Source organism: Notolabrus celidotus, chromosome 20 (genome assembly GCF_009762535.1).
Source record: "Notolabrus celidotus isolate fNotCel1 chromosome 20, fNotCel1.pri, whole genome shotgun sequence".
NCBI classification, from domain to species: Eukaryota; Metazoa; Chordata; class Actinopteri; order Labriformes; family Labridae; genus Notolabrus; species Notolabrus celidotus.
This window is the reverse complement of record NC_048291.1, coordinates 609,996-628,735: the sequence shown is the minus strand read 5'-3', so window position 1 is coordinate 628,735 and position 18,740 is coordinate 609,996. Positions and strand designations below refer to the sequence as shown.

The window sequence follows — 18,740 nt, the reverse complement described above, 5'->3', positions numbered from 1 at the left end:
AGTCGTCACGTCCAGTCTGTCTCTTTGTAATTAAAACACCTGATTTTTTTAAGAGTGTGTTTTTTAAGTTGATATTCATCCATGTGTGTAAATGTGTAAAGTGCGTTTAAGGCATATAGGTCATCCTCCATGCTTCACACCACTGGGGACAGAGTGGGAGTCAATGACCTGATACATGGCGGCTCGTGAGTCGCTGCAGCTGATTCCACACAGATGGTCATGTCAGCTACGTTAGCTCCAACACTCAGGAGGAGTGGAAGGTGTGAAGTGTTGAGGACACAAAGTGAGGTAAGAAAGAGAGGGTATCTCTTAAAGAAGCAGGCTGCAGGTCAGCTGGTGTGACCTCCTGCTGCCACGACGCACACAGACTCACACAGACTCACACAGACTCACACAGACTCACACAAAGGAGGTGAAGGACAATAAGCACTTCAGATTTCAGAGGTTTCTGTCTCCATTCAGCTCAAAACAATAGCTGTGAAAAGATTAGAGTAGTAGAAGAAGAAGTGGAGTGGGAGTCTGGTTGGCGTTCTTCACGTTTGGCACATTTTGAAATATAAATTTGGGGAATGTAGTTGACTTTGTAAAAATGTGTTAGTCGTCCCTCACAGTGCGTCCGAGTCATACGGCAGCAACTTCCAAGAAACAGCCCACTGCACATTCTCCTCGAGCGTCAATGGTGAGCTAAACTGTGACTGAGAACAAAGGAGAGCCACAACAACAACAACAAAGAGTGATGGAAACACACACACACACACACACTGATTATACTGTGTGTGTGTGTGTGTGTGTGTGTGTGTGTGTGTGTGTGTGTGTGTGTGTGTGTGTGTGTGTGTGTGTGTGTGTGTGTGTGTGTGTGCGCGCGTGCGTGTGTGCGTGCATGCCTGTGTGTGTGTGATGGAGGCCTGTTCTTTGTAACACACAATTAAAGACTGACTTGAAGGGAACAGAGTTTGAGTTTGAGTTTTTCAGCTCTTCAATGAGCTGAAGCTAATAATGTTTACATATTTATGCATCAGCAACTAAAGCAATCAGCTAATAATAAAAATAATAATAATAATAAAAATAACAATAATCATAAAGTAATAGTAATTTAAAAAATAATAACAAAATAGGAAAAATGAACAATAACAATAAGTAGAAATAATAATAAAGTAGTAATAATAATAAAAATAAAATTTTAGTCATAATAAAAAAAAATTATATAATAATAATTATACAAATAACGATTAGTAATACAATTATTATTAAGTAATAATAATAAAATTAATAATACAGTAATAATTATAATAAAAAATACAAATAATAAAGCAATAATAATAAAAATAACAATAATAATAATAATAAAATAACAACAATATTAATAATGAATTAAAAAATGTTAATAATAATTGTATTTGTAGAGCAGCAAAATAAAAAAAGCGTGTCATAAAATGATCCAAGGCAAGATAAAGAAATAAAACATTAAAAGGAATAAAATTACTCTAAAATATATTTTAAAACAGTTAAAATCAAGAAGAATAAAGTAAAGTTCAGGTTCAGTTCTAAGAAGAGATTTAAAAGAGATCACAGCAGACCTGATCTCCTCTTTCCAGAGCGAACGTCTGCTTTAACTTAAACTTCACTCTACTCTCTTTATTCTCCTTATTCCTTATTCTGTAAACTTTATTAATCAGAACCTTTTATTTCTGTTGTGGTTGTTGTTGTTGTGGTTATCATTATTCAAACTCTTAAGTGGCAGTAAGCCAACAACGGGCGAGCCAGCTATGCAAGGTGAGATTATCCTCCCAGGCATCATCCCTCCTAATACCCACACTGGGATGTAAACAAAATGTGTGTGTGTGTGTGTGTGTGTGTGTGTTCTCAGTGATGTGTGTATCCGTGAATGGCTGCAGTGTTGGTGCATATACTGTCAATAACTGGAAGGAGTCCAACTCCAGCGAGGGATCTAAGCTTTTCTGACTGTCTAGACACAAACATGCTGTTCTTGAATAATCGGGTCATCAGCATATTTTAACTCTACAGTGCTGCTCTGACCCCTTTATGCACCAAAATACTCTCACAGTGTGTGTGTGTGTGTGTGTGTGTGTGTGTGTGTGTGTGTACATTAAGGGAGATGCTCACAGTTCATTTTAAAGGCTCTCTGTGAATCATGACGCAGATGTAGATTCAGACGCAGCAGTGAGGGTGATGAGACTAAATGTTAGTGTGGACTCTGCTATGAGGCTGAGGAGTGTGTGTGTGTGTGTGCGAGTGTGCGTGTGCGTGTGTGTGCGTGTGCGTGTGTGCGTGTGTGAGTGTGTGAGTGTGTGTGTGTGTGTGTGAGTGTGCCTGTGTGTGTGTGCTCACGTCTTATCACAGGCGCTGTCGGGTCTAAACAAGAGCCTCCTCGCCTCCTCGCCTCCTCAACACAAAGACCTAAATCAGAGTGCCCCCTCTCATTCCCTCACTCCAACCAACCAGCCGTCTAAAGACACGCTCCCATCTCTGTGGTAGAAAGCCAGCTCTGCTTTCACAGCACACAACTGTGTACACACACACACACACACACACACACACACAAACACACACACATGTGCACACTGTGAGCTTCTCCTGTCCCCGGGGCCTACTCTAAATAGCAGTCAAAGCGAGGCATTGTGGGGGAAGGAGGCGATGGCAGGGGGTAGGGGAGGGTCGGTGGAGGAGGAGAAAAGATGCAGAAAGAAAGTGTGTATCTGAGGCCGCAGTGAGCCGCTGCCTCCATGGAGGGTCAGACTAGCCAACGAAGACCTGTGGTTTCAGCCATCAAGGCGTAGGATCTTAGAGGGTCCGGTCTGAAGGCGTCCTTAATGAGCTTCCAGCGGCCTCTGACCCTGTAATTGAGGAGCTTTTATCTTACTAGCAGCAGGCAGAGACTCTAAACTTCATGTTTGCTCTTTGACACGGCTAATAAAGCGTGTTCCTCTGACAGAGCCGGGACGGTTAGGAGTCTCGGCCTCTCATCACTAATCTGATCTTGATTGAGACGTCTAAATAAACACAAACAGCCTCGGTATAATAAATATTTAAATCAGACATCAGTTCAGTTTCTTTTCTCCTGGTTCTGATGTGAAATCGGCACGACAGCTTTCAAACTCGTCTGTTTGAGGAGAGCGATGAGGCCGTTCTGCTTCAATAATTCACTCCTCTCTTTCTCACAGCACAAACACACATGAACAAGCGGGCTAACGCAAGAGGGCTAACGCAAGAGGGCTAACGCAAGAGGGCTAACGCAAGAGGGCTAACGCAAGAGGGCTAACGCAAGAGGGCTAACGCAAGAGGACTAACGCAAGAGGGCTAATGCAAGAGGGCTAACGCAAGAGGGCTAACATAAGAGGGCTAACGCAAGAGGGCTAACGCAAGAGGGTTAACACAAGAGGGCTAACGCAAGAGGGCTAACGCAAGAGGGCTAACGCAAGAGGGCTAACAGAAGTGGGCTAATGGAAGTGGGCTAACGGAAGTGGGCTAACGGAAGTGGGCTAACGGAAGAGGGCTAACGCAAGAGGGCTAACGCAAGAGGGCTAACACAAGAGGGCTAACACAAGAGGGTTAACGCAAGAAGGCTAACGCAAGAGGGCTAACAGAAGTGGGCTAATGGAAGTGGGCTAACAGAAGTGGGCTAACAGAAGTGGGCTAACAGAAGTGGGCTAACGGAAGTAGGGCTAATGGAAGTGGGCTAACGGAAGTGGGCTAACAGAAGTGGCATCAGATGTGATGCGGTGTTAGTGACCAAGATTCACAAAATAAGGGAAGATGTGTGTGTGTGTGTGTGTGTGTGTGTGTGTGTGTGTGTGTGTGTGTGTGTGTGTGTGTGTGTGTGTGTGTGAGAGTGTGAGTGTGAGTGAGTGTGTGTGTGTGTGTGTGTGTGTGTGTGTCACTCCCCCTCTTTGCAAAGGGGAGAATGTCAGATTGAAGACGCCACACGCTGGCACGGTGCCTGAGATTGTCCATTGAACCCACTCTCAATACCAACAATAGTCTCAGTCAACCCACCGGAGCGTTTAAAGCTCCTCAGTGTGAAGATTAAATGACAGCAGCCTCAGAGACATGTGTAAAATAATATGAACACGTTCATGGCCAAACGTTGAATCCATGAAACCAGGGGAACTCTGAACGATGGCGGTTGCAGGTGACACTAGAGATGCAGAGGTGGATCAGAGCAAACACAGGGTTTGATCAGCAGTCAGTAGGAACAGGGTGTGAGCCGCTAAATGAAGCCATCCCGTCTCCTGGTTTGATCCGTCATCGCTCTGAGGGAGGATGTGAAGATGTTTCAGGATCACAGTAAACCCTTAAAAAGCCTCTCTGACACCCCCGACTCTCTGCAGTGACACTGAGAGTCTAAGAGGCGTTTATTTATCACAGAACAGATCACTGATGAGAGCAGGAGTCAGGATCTGTGTCTGTGAGCGCAGGGAGCTGAAGGTTAGGGAGTGTAATGACTGTAATGATCTGTCACGACTCAGCAGAAACAGAAACACCCCCCCTCTCTCTCATCCAAACAACCAATAACAAAGATGATGTCAGCGTCCATCACAATATCTCACACTGGATATCATCACATAATCATTTGGGTGTCATCACCACCCGAACCCGGGACGTGGTGGCCAGTTAAACCCAGCAGGGAGTCACCGGAGCCGCCGCAGCCTCCGTTGACTTGATGCTAATCACAGCTCACACATTCCACAAACACCCCCGACCTGAGGTCAGGAAACCGCCTCCATCCTGCACACAAATACACTCCAAACAAAGCCGGCTGAGCTCTGAGGCCTTCCTCACAGACTGAGGGAGGGCTGAGTGAGCGGGGGAGAGAGAGAGAGAGAGAGGGAGGTCCCACAGAATGAGGCTTCCCTAAAAATGTTAAGGAGAGAGCAGACGTAGAGCTGGGCGATATTGAAAATGATGTTATCATGATAAATACGAAATGTGTGAAAGTTGAAGACGGTTTGTTCGCTTGTGTCTGTATTTAGTTTTCTGATAAGCTTCTTGAATCCATCATTTCTGACGCTGCTAAGTAAAGGCTGGTTTATACTTCTGCGTCTCCCCTACGTTGCAGTGGTCAACGCGGACATGAGCACCACATGCGTGGATGTGTCCGTGTCGCGCAGCAGTTCTCCTCCTAAACTCTAGAGGGCAGTGTGGTCTCTCTGATAGCCGGTCGCCTGCTTCCGGCCCCGCTACGATCTCTGTTTCCTTTTCCTCAGAGATTCAGAGCGTGTTCTGTTAATCTACAGCTGATACATGTTGCTGTTCATCATACAGACATGATGACATGAAGAACAGAGAGGAGGAGATCAAATACACGGACCATGAGCGGGGATCCGGGCAGCGCTGTAAATGCATGAAAGACAATGCAGCCCAGCGGACCAATCACAGGGCTTGTGGTCCGCGTCGGCTCTATGGGTGGTTATATTTTGGAGGAGCTGCACATCAGCTTCTTACATATCTCCTTGAATAGGTTCATGCGGACCCCGGAGTATAAATCAGCCTTAAGATGTCGAAGTTTTCTTCCACGGCGCTCTAGATGTCGTTGGTTTCAGCTGTGTTTACATTCCGCCCCGCCTAATTCTCACCCTGCAACATGATTGGCTGTTCAATGCCCTCTTCTTCTTCTGTCTAATGTTTGGTGGCAATGAAGCGGCATCCTCCGATCCAAAAATGGGAGTCCAATGCAGAAGTGTTAAAAACTGCTGTTCATTTAGGATCCGCTTGAGGCTGGCTCCGGAGGGACCAGAAGGCACAGCTGACTGATTGACAGGTGGGAACACTGTAGCTGTTGGCGAGGAGGCTCAAAGCCCGCCTCTTTTACGTCACACTGGCTCCACAGCAGCAATATGGCCACCGCCACCGACTGGCCTCAAAACAACGCTTCAGGAACAGACGGTAGACGTCACGGAGACTACGTCCGTATTTTAAACAGTCTACAGTGGCAACTAGCATTTCAGGCTCATTAGCGCCACTCCATTTCCAGTGGTTGGGGGGTGTAATTACAGGTTTGTTCTATTTATATTGAGAAAAATTATATCACGATATGGAATTATCGCCCAGCCCTAAGCAGAAGTCATTTTGAAATCATTGGTTCATCACTGCTGAATGTTTTAGCGTCTTCGCTCATGACTGAGAGCTCCTGAGGCATCTCTGCAGGATTGATTTCTGTAACATTACCACGGCTTCCCTTCAGGCTACACGCAACCCAATTAACCTCCAACCACAGGTGGAGGTAAACTGCATGCAGGCTGGAGGGCAGAAAACCTATTTGCTTCTCATGAATAGCTGTCAATGTTTCACTGGAGACGACAAACATCTTATTTAACATTTAAAACACATGAAACTGGAGAGAACTGACACTGCTGCTGACACTGAGAGTTCTGCAGACAGCTAAGTGAGCTCTCTAACGTCCTACCGTACCTTCATTCCTGTCAGAGGAGTGCTGGACGGATGAGATGATCAATAAGACAAACAAAAGGCCCCGCTAGGAGGAAGAAACACGTCCTATTGTGTCTCCTGTTGTACTTGGCGGCTGCGTGTGAAGGAGCAACAGATTGTGTGACAGACACCTGGATCACAGGAACATGTGATCAGAAAGGCTGGCAGTAATCCTCAGGAGCTCCTCGCTAAGGTTCACATCGTCCTCCTAAACAGACGCTGAGTGACGTTTCAGCTTCAGAGATTTAAAGATTGGTTTTTAAATTCTGTTTAGCAACAAAGTTTAGTTTAATGACTGTGAGCAGAGAGAGAGCTGAACCCTGCACATTGTATTTGTTCACTCCACCCCCCTCCGTCTAACAAACACCACAGAATCTGATACACACAACACACACATACAAACACTCCGTCCTTCCCATGGTGCATCCATGCTCGGAGAAACTCGGCCCCCTGGGGACGGGCAGATTAACACATGACAGAGCTTGTTAACCCTGGACAAAGAGAGATGCTAATCTTGTACAGTCGGCCTTGACCGTCCTCAAACAGTAAACAGACGCAGCCGCAGAGAGGGACGGAGAGAAGCCCGAGAAAGACAAGAGGGACACGCAGCGGTATGTCCCAGAAACTAGACAATACTGCAGGGAGGCACGGGGCGAGAGGGGTCCACCATCCCCTAAAACAATAAGGCCAGAGACAGAGCCCGACCGCAAACAAGGCCCCAATGGCAAACGCCCGGCCTGCCCTGGCAGAGCTCCGCGGCCTGCAGGGACGACCAGCGGGGCTCGACTCTGTGAATATTGATCGCACAGGAGGAAGAGGGAGAGCCGGCCTTGCAGCGCCGCAGACGGAAGGACAGCGACAGACAGGAAGTGCATTAGTGGAGCAGGGTCCTCTGATGCTGTTAGCTCTCTCCCCGGAGAGATAAGACAGAGAGAAGCCACAAGGTTTCAGGAGAGGACAATAAAGAGAGGAGGAGGGGGGAGACAGAAACAGACTCAACAGAGTGCTACACAGAAATTAAGGCTAATTTGTAACTGAAGAGCTGCTGGAGCGTCTCCATAATGGGCCGTCAGCCCACAAACAAGCTCCTCTGTGGGGGTAAATGAGATCAGGCCAGTTCGGGACCAGCTGGTGGCCCGGATCAATGACACCAGATCAGACTCATACAGAGGCAGATCTGAGGAGGAGGGCAGAGACCGGGCATCTGGACAGGACGCCAGAAGACACACACACCCAGGAGGCTCCAGCACACCGGCTCTTCAGCTTTTGCAACAAACGTACACACGCAAGGTACAAGTGGAACGATTGTGTCCACTGTAAGAGGATTATGTCGTCGCCGCCGCCGCTGCGTTTGAAGTGGAGCGAGGCACGTTCCAGATGGAACCTGAGCCGCCACAGGACGGACGCTTTAACAGATCAGCAGCTTTCTGCAAACAAAACCGCACGACCCGCCTTCAGACATCACAACATCTGTGTACGCCTGGCCGGGACGTCGCCTGTGACCGTGTCCACGTCTGTGACCGTGTCCACAGCGGCCATAAAAGCATACATGCAGCACTTTACTGAGCGTATATGAGGGTGTAATGCCTCTTTACGGTTGTTAAAGTCACAGTTAACCCCTCAGACGCTGATACTCGGTGCCCACAGCTGCCTCTCTAAAAGGTCTAAATCATTCTGTCAGCGGTGTATCCGACACGAATGCCGTTCATTCCTCATGAGACTGTGGCGAGGGCGCCCGCTGACATAACTCTGACATCAACCGCTGAGCCAGAGGAGGAAATGTCAGCGCAAGGTGCAGCCCGATGACATGAGGCTGGGAAATACAGCCAATAATGAGAGCATTAGTTATATTCATTATTTCCAAAAGACATTAGACATGAATACTTTGATGAAGCAATAATTACAGCCGTCTATTTGGGGATGACTCGTTATAGATTTAGCTTTTTAATATAGTTAAAGTTCTTCTTCTCTTGTTACTTAGTTAGCAAACAGCTTTGAGATGCTCTAAAGCCACCGTCTGATGGGAATACGGTATTACAACCAGGCACCGATGAAACACAATGAAACTGTAATTTTAAGATAAGAAATCATGTGGGCGCTGATGGCCTAGCAGTTTAAGTGCCCCACATACAGAGGCTATAGTCCTCGTCAGAGAGGTCGCCGGTTCAATTCCCAGCCATGACCTTCTCTCTACTCCCCACATTTCCTGTCTCTCTTCCCCTCTCCTATCATAAAGGCAAAATGCCCAAAAACTATAAGAAAAAAAAGTAAAATATTTACATGAACTCTTTGATTTTTAATACTTGAACTAATATTCAAGCATTGGACAATCATGTCCCATCCCTACCAAACAGCTTGTAACCTTTAACTTTTAAAATGAGCTAATTTTCCTCCTTTTTTCTTATTATTTTTATTGAAGATCATTTAAAAAAACCTATGAAACATAAATTAAAGCAGGTTCAGGTAAAAATCAGGCCTTCAGTGATCAGTGTCAACTTGTTTTCTGATGACTTCTCTGAATAAAGATGTTTTAGGTTTAAAAAAGTGTCAAATAGACGTTCTTTAGGAGGACCAAACAGGTCCACGAAGGGTTAGCTTTCCAAGCTAACGCTAACAGCTCATCCTTATCGATCTAAATATGATCGTGATTTCATTTAGACTCTGTTTTGACACACAGCCTCACATCTGCAGGAGTATCTGTGGCAACATGTGGTGGAGCTGTACCCATGATGAAGAGACCAGCCTCTGTGTCTGGACCAGCTCTGCCCATCTCCAAGGCTGCGTCACACCAAACAACCAGGCCCACACCGACACAAAGATCTGGTGTTGAAGCCTAGCAACACGGCTGCGAACCATATCCATTATCCATCCTCCCACCAGAGGAATTCAGAGCGTCCAAACACAGCAAATTACTGCAGCTGCTGGCAAACAGAGCCTCAAACCACACCGCCAGCTGCCAACTGCGAGCCCCGACAACTGTGAGCGGGCACGCAGACGACAGCACAGTTTATCACCGCTTTATCTCTGCTGCGGTGTCGGGGGGGGGGGCAGTTCCTTCAAGCCTCAATCACCCAGACAACAAGAGGAACATAAAGTGACTGCTGTTGTTTTGGATAATCTGTAAACAAGCAGCTATTGTGCCGCTGTGGCGCAGGATTAAAGCGATGCTTGTGATAATGCTGGTAATTTTCTAACAGCGCCAAGACGTGCGAGGGGGTCAAAGGTTTGGAGGGAGAGACGCCTGAGGGGCAGAGGCACAGGCCCGTCCTTGTCACATGTGAGACACTTGGAGATTTGACTCTGAGTCACACACCCACCACGCCCGAGTCCCGAGGCTGAGGGCAGGCTGACACGCCGCTCTATTAACGCCACAATCAGCTCCACTCTTCTGACCGGGGTCCTCCAGAGGCCGGCTGGAGGCAGAACAGGTTACCGGAGATTAAACCGCCCTGAAACACGAGCAGTCGGAAAAACCTCCATCATGTTTCTGAACAGTCTGATTATCACGCAGCGATGACGACGTCGGAGCTGAAACAAAGAACCCTCGTCATCATTATCAGTTAATTACATTTAGTGCTGACTCACTTTTAGATTCATTATCTGCTAATCTGACAACCGTTCACTCAACTCCTTCATCTGAGTCCATTAAATATCGCTGAGTGATGAAGAGTGGCTGAAAGAATCCAGGTGGTCTGACTCCAACAGCTTGTCAGATCAGAATCTGAAGATGTTCCTCTTTAAAACAATCAAATGAATGTAATGTAATTTACTTTATGATCTCGACTGTTGGATTTATGATTCTAGTAAAAGCTGCTCCAGTGTGGTCAGAGAGCGTGACTCAGGAGGAGGAGGAGTCAGCTTCAGAGTGTTGGCTGAACGACACAGTCACACATTCAGAAAGATGTCCTATCAGTGTCAGTGTGATGTGACGTCATCCTGAGATCATTCAGATTCCTCACTGACGTCTTCCTTTCTCTGTTTCTTGGTTTAGTTTTTGATTCTCTCTGTGGTTGCACGCTCACATCAGTCCGTTAGCTGCACCTGAATGCTTAGCTCCAAGGTGTTAGCTCAAACTCAAAGTGCTTTGGTGAAATCTTAAAGGTACAGGGAGTGATACCGCTTTTCTACTGATTCAGAGCCGGTGCTCAATTGAGAACCAGTTTTTTGTCTTTCTGTGAGAGAACCAGCTACCAGCCAGGAAAACAGGTTCCAGAGGAGCACCAACTCTTTGCTGGTTTGGAATCACAAAACCGCTTAAGTCAGGGGCGAGGGGGGAAGTCGGCGTCTATGTAAAGCACGACGAATAACACAGAAGTGTTGGTAAAAAATAAGTTCTCCTCGTGCGAAAAAGCCAAGGAAAAAGCCTCAAAAAGCCAGGAGCAACACCAGCAAGAATGCTAGCTGCACCTGAATGCTTAGCTCCAGGGTGGTAGCTCAAAGCACTTTGGTGAAATCTTAAAAGGTACAGTCAGTGATCCCCCTTTTCCACCGAGGCAGTTTAAGAGCCGGTGCTCAATTGAGAACCAGTTTTTTGTCTTTCGACTGCGAGTGATCCGGCTTCCGGACAGGAAAACAGGATCCAGAGCAGCACCGACTCTTTGCTGGTCTAGAACCATGAACCGCTTGGGTCAGGGGTGAGGGGCGAGGGACAAATATGAAGTCGTCGTCCATGTAAAGCGCGAGGAGTAACACAGAAGTGTTGGTAAAGTTGTATAATTTCTCTTCCTGTGATTACAAAAAGCCAGGAGCAACACCACCTAGCATGCTATGTTGTCCGCCATCGTTGTTGTTGTGAGAGAAAGATCGGTCACGTAGAAGAGACGTCATGGTGTGCCTCTCCCACGGGCTCGAGTGGGTGGGAAAACAAACGGGTGCCGAGTTAGTTCTCAAGTTGAACCAGCTCCAAAACCAGCCTGGAAATACAACCAGGTTCGAGTGGTCCAAAGGGGGCAGCGCTCCCCTGCTCACCCCTACTGTCGGTGAAGCTACTGTGGCCTTCAGGGCGAGAATCTCCTTTAATGAATGACGAGTATGATCCTCAATGGGTCAAGTGTTCACATCAAACACGTCGATCAATACAAATAATTTAACGAACTACTCCTTCTTCTTCTTCTTCTTCTTCTTCTTCTTCTTGTTACTAGTTTTGTCCTCTCTCTGCTGCTGTAGAAACATGGCAGTGTAGGACGGCCTCTTTATGTAGATATAAAAGACTCACTCTGAGTTATATTCAGGTGATTTAACTTTAATTTAAATATACTTATTAATATAAATCTATTTCTACCAACTCTAGTATAATAAATGCTGCTAAATTCTACAAACTGCACCTTTAAAATAATAATTTACATGATTCTTTAATTGTTTTTCTGAACCTGCTATCTTGATTTTAAACATATTAGACTCTTAGCTTCATTCTAATGATATTAATGATACATTAATAAACTGATAATCATAATCCAGCCTCTCCTGGATTCATGTATCACCACTGAAGCGTTTAAATCTCCTGTTTTGATGTGAATCAGACGCTCACAGAGGACGGTATCAGACGCAGACATCGCTCTCTCCTTCTCTCTGTGATGAAGCACACAATGTGCAAACTCACATCCTCCACTCCGGCTCGCCCCCCAGACCTGCGAGTACCAGGAGACAAAGTGAGACACCCTTTAAAAGCCCACTGACAGCAACAAAGACCGAACGTGGTCCTGAACAGGAAGCACACGATGTGACCCACTTTATTATTTTTCTCAATTAAAATAATCTGCTTCATTTATCCGAGCGTGGTTCCTGACAAATCCACTCCACACTCCCCCCCTCGGGCGGTAATCCACATCATCCAACCAATCCTGTTTTTAGAACCATCTTAAACAAGTTCATGAAAACAGATCTTGCTTTTTAACAGCAGCCAGATTTAATTTCATTTGATTGCATTAGACCGCCTCCATTTTCCTGCCTCATCCACCGACACTGTGAGTCAGCCATTCTCTCATCGCTGCTCACACACACAGAGGAGCAGAGAGGAGGCGGACTGGCTGATGGCTTAGCCCACCTCTGACTTAAGAGTCCTGCATGGCCGAGCCTAAAAAAGGCTCACACTAGTCACCCGGGGGATGCCATTTTCTCAGAATAATCAATACTCACGGTCGATGGCCACACGTCATTGAGCGACACACGCCTGCTGCTTCGCGGCCACAAAGACAGACATTTGTGCCGCGATCAGAGAAAGGATAAATTTGCATGTTTGCAGTTTTATGAAATGCTCTTGTGCCGGCTTTAGGAGCTGGCGGTGTTTCTCCTCTCCATTGTTCTACAGAGGGGAGTGTAATCTGTCTTGTTGCACTCAGTCACCCTGCATCAGAGCGAGGGAAGGAGCAGCTACAGGCGCCTCCAGCTTCAACTCTCACACCACAATATCTGATCACTTTCAGGGGGTAGCATGAGTCAAATCGGATTATATGTAGGGATGCACGATATTACCGGCACCTTATCGGACGTCGGCCAACATGCCGATATCCGCCGATATAATTAACCAATAACTGCACACATGTCGGTCTCATGTTTTAAGTTAAATTTGAATTTAAGCAGCAGTGTGTGAGGTACATGTAGTGGACTAATGGAGGCACATTTACTATCAAAGAGTAAACCATTTGATCTAATTTGGGTTTAATTTCTGTACAGTTGCACTTTTCACATGTTCCCTGTGAACAGACTGACTGGCCATCCCTGAGTGTGTGCAGGCTCACACATTGGCTACATCTAATTTATAAATGTCTTCTTGGCTTGGTCCCAATGTATTCATGTGTTTACCTACAAAGATATAAAAGCCACTTTGCCTTGCTCTCCTGCGACACTGTACAAACATGTGTTCCCCGTGTTCAGACAGAGTTCGGTAAGAGAGCGTTCAGTTTTGCTGCTCCTACTGCTTGGAATAAACTCCAGAAGGACTTGAAACTGTCAGATCTGATCTCTCTGGACACCTCTAGGTCCATCTTAAATGAAAGACAGACCCCAGAACAGTGCCTGTGTTTTTAAATGCTGTTTTTGTAATCACAAATTGCACTTACTTGAAAATGAGTTGCACTTTTAAATGATTGTTTGCTTCTACATACTGTCTGTATATATTTGCTCCATGTTGTTGAGTTGTGCTATTTATTTTGACGTGTGCTGCTGACCTCTTGACCAGGTCGCCCTTTAAATGAGGTCTTGATCTCAATGGGGGTCATCTGGTTAAATAAAGGTTAAATAAATGTTTTTTAATAAAAACAGAGGTTAGGTTTACTTACTATGACAAATGTGAAATTGGCCAAATGTGCCTTGGTTGTTAGTATTGTTATGACTGTCTCAGGGAGAGCAGCATCCAAGTTTCAAGTAGGATGTATCTGTTTGTGTGAATTTTCTTTGAAAGCAATTGTCATAAATAAATATGCAGTTTTAAGTATTTTTCTTATTTTGCTTTAAGGTGACGGTGCGTTTGAAGTGGTGGCACCAACATGGTGGAACGCTCTTCCTGTAAATACTCACTCAGCTGTCTCTGTTGTCACTTTTGAATAACTCTTAAAGACACATTTATTTAAACAGGCCTTCGACTCACTGTGCACAGACTAATGTTTGAATTATGCTACTGTCTGCTTCTTTTAATGTTTTATGATTTCATTTTAATTTGTGATTTTATTCCATGAAAGGTGCTCCACTAAATACAATGTACTTACTTACAGGAAATAAATACTACATAACAAATGTGATAAGAGTGTCACTATAATACTGTACGCTAACTCCAGTACAGAAGAGAATTGATGATGTCTGCAATTAGGTGTGCAGAAAGAAATATCGGTAATTGGCTTAAATGAGTTGTAAAATATCGGCATATCGGCAAAAAAAGAACGTCGTGCATCCCTAATTATACGCCAGCTTGAGTCTGTGCAGATGCATCTCAGTTATTCCTTATACATGATGTGGAATCAAACCAGGCATGTGGTCCAAAATAAGATCTTTCCTCCGGTCTGTCCAAAGTCATCCATGCTTTTATGATCTCTTGTCTTGATTATTGTAATGCACCTTTAACAGGTATCAGTCAGAGCTCCCTCCAACACATCGCTCCTGTCCTCGCCAGCTTACATTATCGATTTTAAGATTGTATTGATTACTTTTAAAATGTTAAATGATCAGACCCCCCAAACTATTTAAGCGACCTTTTAACCCCCTGTGTGCCGGGGCGGCCCTTCAGGTCTGTGGGTGCATCTCTGCTGGTTGTGCCAAGATGAGGCCTTAAAAACAAAAGATGACCGACCGAGCCTTTTCAATCAGAGCTACAAGTCTGTGGAACTGATGATTAAGACAGTCCACAACCTGAACTGGTTTTAAATCCTCACTGAAAACCTTTTTATATAAGACGGCATTTCTCCACCCCTGATTCTTGAATTTGCTCTGCGCTCAGACGTCTTGTTTTCCCCGTTTGCACCGCTTTTTAATGCTTTATAATTCTCTGCTTTTGTTGTTTTGAAGCACTTAAAGAGCTATATAAATAAAGCTTATTATTACTATCTGCACTGTTATTAAGGCTTAATTCGCCGGTTCTTCCCCCCTGAGGTGAGGAGGACATTTCTCAGCACTTGGCCCACTACACATCAACTCTCACCCCACAATAGCTGATCACTTTCAGGAGGGGGGGGTGGCATTAATCACTTTGGATTATATGCCAGCTTGAGAGGCAGCAGAGGTGTTCCAGTGAGGGGATCTGAGCTTCAACAACACAAATGGATCTCAGTTATTCCATATACATGATGTGGAATCAAAAACCAGAGGCATTAAGGCTTAATTCACTGGTTCTTCTACCCCCCTCCTGAGGCGAGGAGGACATTTCTCAGCACCACAGAACAATGGATGGAGAAGGAGGGGAGATAAGGAGGAGGAAGAAAAGTTGAGGGAGGGAAAAAGGAGACACAGAGTGATCACACAAAGGCGTATCACGCTGTGGGGATGAGGAACAGCACACATTTAAAAGGTATTAATGCGGTTTGTCTGAGGAGTACTTGAAGCTACCATGCTGCCTGCCTGCCTGCCTGCCTGCCACCGCCCCATCAGCCCCTTTATACTAACTGAGCCTGAAACAGACACAAAAACAAGAAGTGGCACAAATACAAACACATTCAAGACATTTGAACACACCAGGAGAGAGTCCCTTTTCAACGCGGAGCATTATAATGAGATGAGTGTTCAAAGTTACGGAGCCGCTTAAAGACACTTAAACGCCTCAAACGTCCGTTATTTTAAAAAAAAGACGTTAATTAGCTTAAAACTGACGTTAGCATGTTAGCTAGTGTGTCTCTTACCAGCGTGAAGCAGCAGAATCCTCTCCAGCTACGCCCTGTGAGAGCAGCACACTGAACCCTCGACTGAAGAAAGTGGAGAGCAGATTTAAACCGGCAGGAGGTAAAAACAGGAGGAGTAACGGGAGGAGGAGTGGAGGCGGAGGAGGAGGAGAACCGAGCCGAGCCGACAGGAAAGTTCTGAGAGTCGAGCAGCTCGAGCTCCGTGTTCCTGAAGAGATGCGCGTTCACTGAAGAAAGGAGGCGAATGACGCTTCAGTCCACTCACACACACACACACACACTATACACACTATACACACGCACACACACATAGTAGCCCGGTGAACGGGATGGATGGACAGGCGGAGGAGAGGACAGGGCTGCTGCATTCAGGAGCCGAGGAAAAGGTCGGAATAATGACGTTTGTAACATTTGAGCCGTTAAAGCTGTTAAATCTTAATTTTATCAAGACAGAATTATTAGTAAGGTGGGACATTACATATGGAAGCCCTAAAGGTCAACTGCTCAAGCATTATATGAAGCAAATAAATATTAATTAAACAGAAAAATATTTTATTACATTTTACTGGAAACACACACACAAAAAGAAATTCAGAATTAATTCATGAAACATAAAAAAAATACATAAAACCTAAAATTATTTCAGGAAAACAAAAAAAACACTCATAAAATTCATAAATTATTAATTGAACATTTAATAAAATACACAGAATCCCCAAAATATTTAATGAAACATAAATATTTCAGGAAACACACACACAAAATAAATCATAATTAATTCATGAAACACAAAATTATTTCAGGAAAACAAAAAAAAAACAATCATAAACTCATAAATTATTGATTAAACATTTAATAAAATACACAAAATATTTAATGAAATGCAAAAATAAATTTAGAAATAAAAAAAATAGAAATATTCAATGAACATACAGAATTAAAAAGAAACAGTGAAACACAAAACGTTGACAAGGAAAAAGAAAATATTAGTGGCATGCAAACACAAATATTATATTTATTTAAATTATATAATACATGTAATTTAATATATCAAAGAAAGCATGAATATATTAATGCAAGGCAAAATATTATGACTTTTCCAAACATTTTCATTAACACAAAAATATTTCACAAGACACACATGACATGCAAAAATGAATTTAGAAATAAAAAACTGAAATATTTATTGAACACACAGAATAAAAAAACTGTGGAACACAAAAAGTTGCAGAAAGAAAAATATTTGTGGCCTGTAAACACAATTCACAATAATCAGAAATATATTAATGCCAGGCCAAAATATAAAAAATAATTTAATGAATACAAAAAATATTTCTTTTCAAAAAGACATTTAATGAACATATGGAGTAATAAAAAATATGTTTTAGGTATGTAAACATAATTCACAAAAGTCTTAGATATATTAATGCAAGGCAAAAAAAAATCACTCAAAATTCCATGAAAATATTTCAGGAAATGCCAAAATATTGCATGGAAAACAGAATCATGTTTTTGTGTGTCGTTAAATAATTTTGCGTTTTGTGAAAATTCTTGCACTGTATGAGATATTTGTGCATTAAGTATTTTTTTGCAATTCATGGAATGTTTGTTGCACTTAGTGTAATGTTTTAACATTTAGTAAAACTATTGCAGTTGACCTACAGGGCCACCATAACCAATTATTACAAAACTTAAAATATTTTTGCTTGCTAAATGATGTGAAGGGATAGCTTAACATAATTTGAAATATGTCAATTCACTTCCTTACAACCTAGTGACGCTTATATACATTTAAATATAGGTAAATATGAGGCTGAATATGTAAGGTGAAGTCGCAAACGTTGAAGTTACAGGATTAGACAAAGAGATAGTCCATGCAATGTCGTGATATTTAGTTAAACAAATGATTAGTTTATCAATTAAAATAACCTGCAGATGAATCTATGATGAAAAAAATTATTACTGAAGCTTGTGTTGGGTTTATGATGAATGATAAGGTTAGCTTCTTTGATGATCCAACTCATGAGAGTCTCTTTCAAATCCTTGAACTCAAAGTATCTATAATATAAGATAGTGTAAAGATGAAACCATAATTATCACTGTAAAGCTCAGATGCCATTGCATACCTGTTCATGTATCTGATACTGACCTCAGGCGCTAAATCACCTTTCCATGACCTTTCTTCAGGAATACACGACTAAAGCAGAAATCCAGTGACTTGTTTTCTCTTGTGGGTCTAAGTGGTCTGAGCGGTTTCTGAAGATTGTTGTGGTTAAAATTAATAAAGAGGTAATTACAGACAGACGGTTAAAAGTTCACTTTTGATTATCAGGTGATTTCCAGCCGTGCCCTGAGGTGCATTTTGAGGACATTTTTTAATGACATAATCAGTCACACCTGTTCAACAAGTCTACACTTCAAACCTGAGAGAAGCCGTACCATGCAGCCCTGCGGTGTCCGCCCTGCAGAGCCGTTCATGGGTGTAACGACTTAATATAATCAGATTAATTATCAACTGAGGAATCAATGAAAACAAACTCAGTCTGTCTGTCCGGTGAAATGGACAAACACTTGAATCATTTGCATCATTAAGGTGGTGTCCCGCTGCCTCTCTCTGCAGCAGCAGCCTGGTGACTGGAGAGTAAATAAACAGAGGGAGAGACGGGTGTTCAGTGTGTGTGTGTGTGGGGCAAAGCCTGGCACATCCTCACACCACAAACAAGAAAGTTCTTGTAAAGAACACAGAGGCCTTGTCAAGTCATCAAAGTGATCTGTATTTGTACGCCGCTAATGATATTAAAGGTGTGACTGATGAGAACTTTATCCTCCTTATACGCAGAGAGCCACACAGTATCCCTCTCTGATAAAAAAGTTTTAATTCAGAATCATTCAAAACATTTTTACAACTGCAGAAAACAGAGGTTACTACGAGTCCCTGAAGGCAGCATTCCCCACCAGCGCGCCATGCAG

General features: G+C 43.8%; 1 protein-coding gene across 2 annotated transcripts in view; it reads right to left on the bottom strand.

Moving 5' to 3' along the window:
- The window catches only part of wu:fb95e10 (nucleolar protein dao-5), a 38,706-nt gene extending 22,566 nt beyond the window's left edge, over window positions 1–16,140 (bottom strand). Inside the window, exons 1-2 of one of the 2 annotated variants that reach the window (XM_034711116.1) lie at window positions 15,771–16,138; window positions 2,350–2,525 (exon numbers count right to left, since the gene is read on the bottom strand). The gene's annotated coding sequence lies outside the window, so the exon portion shown is untranslated. Of the gene's footprint in view, window positions 1–2,349; window positions 2,526–15,770 lie in introns of both variants that reach the window. The other variant, XM_034711115.1, reaches the window with a different exon arrangement.
- Window positions 16,141–18,740: the final 2,600 nt, after the last annotated feature.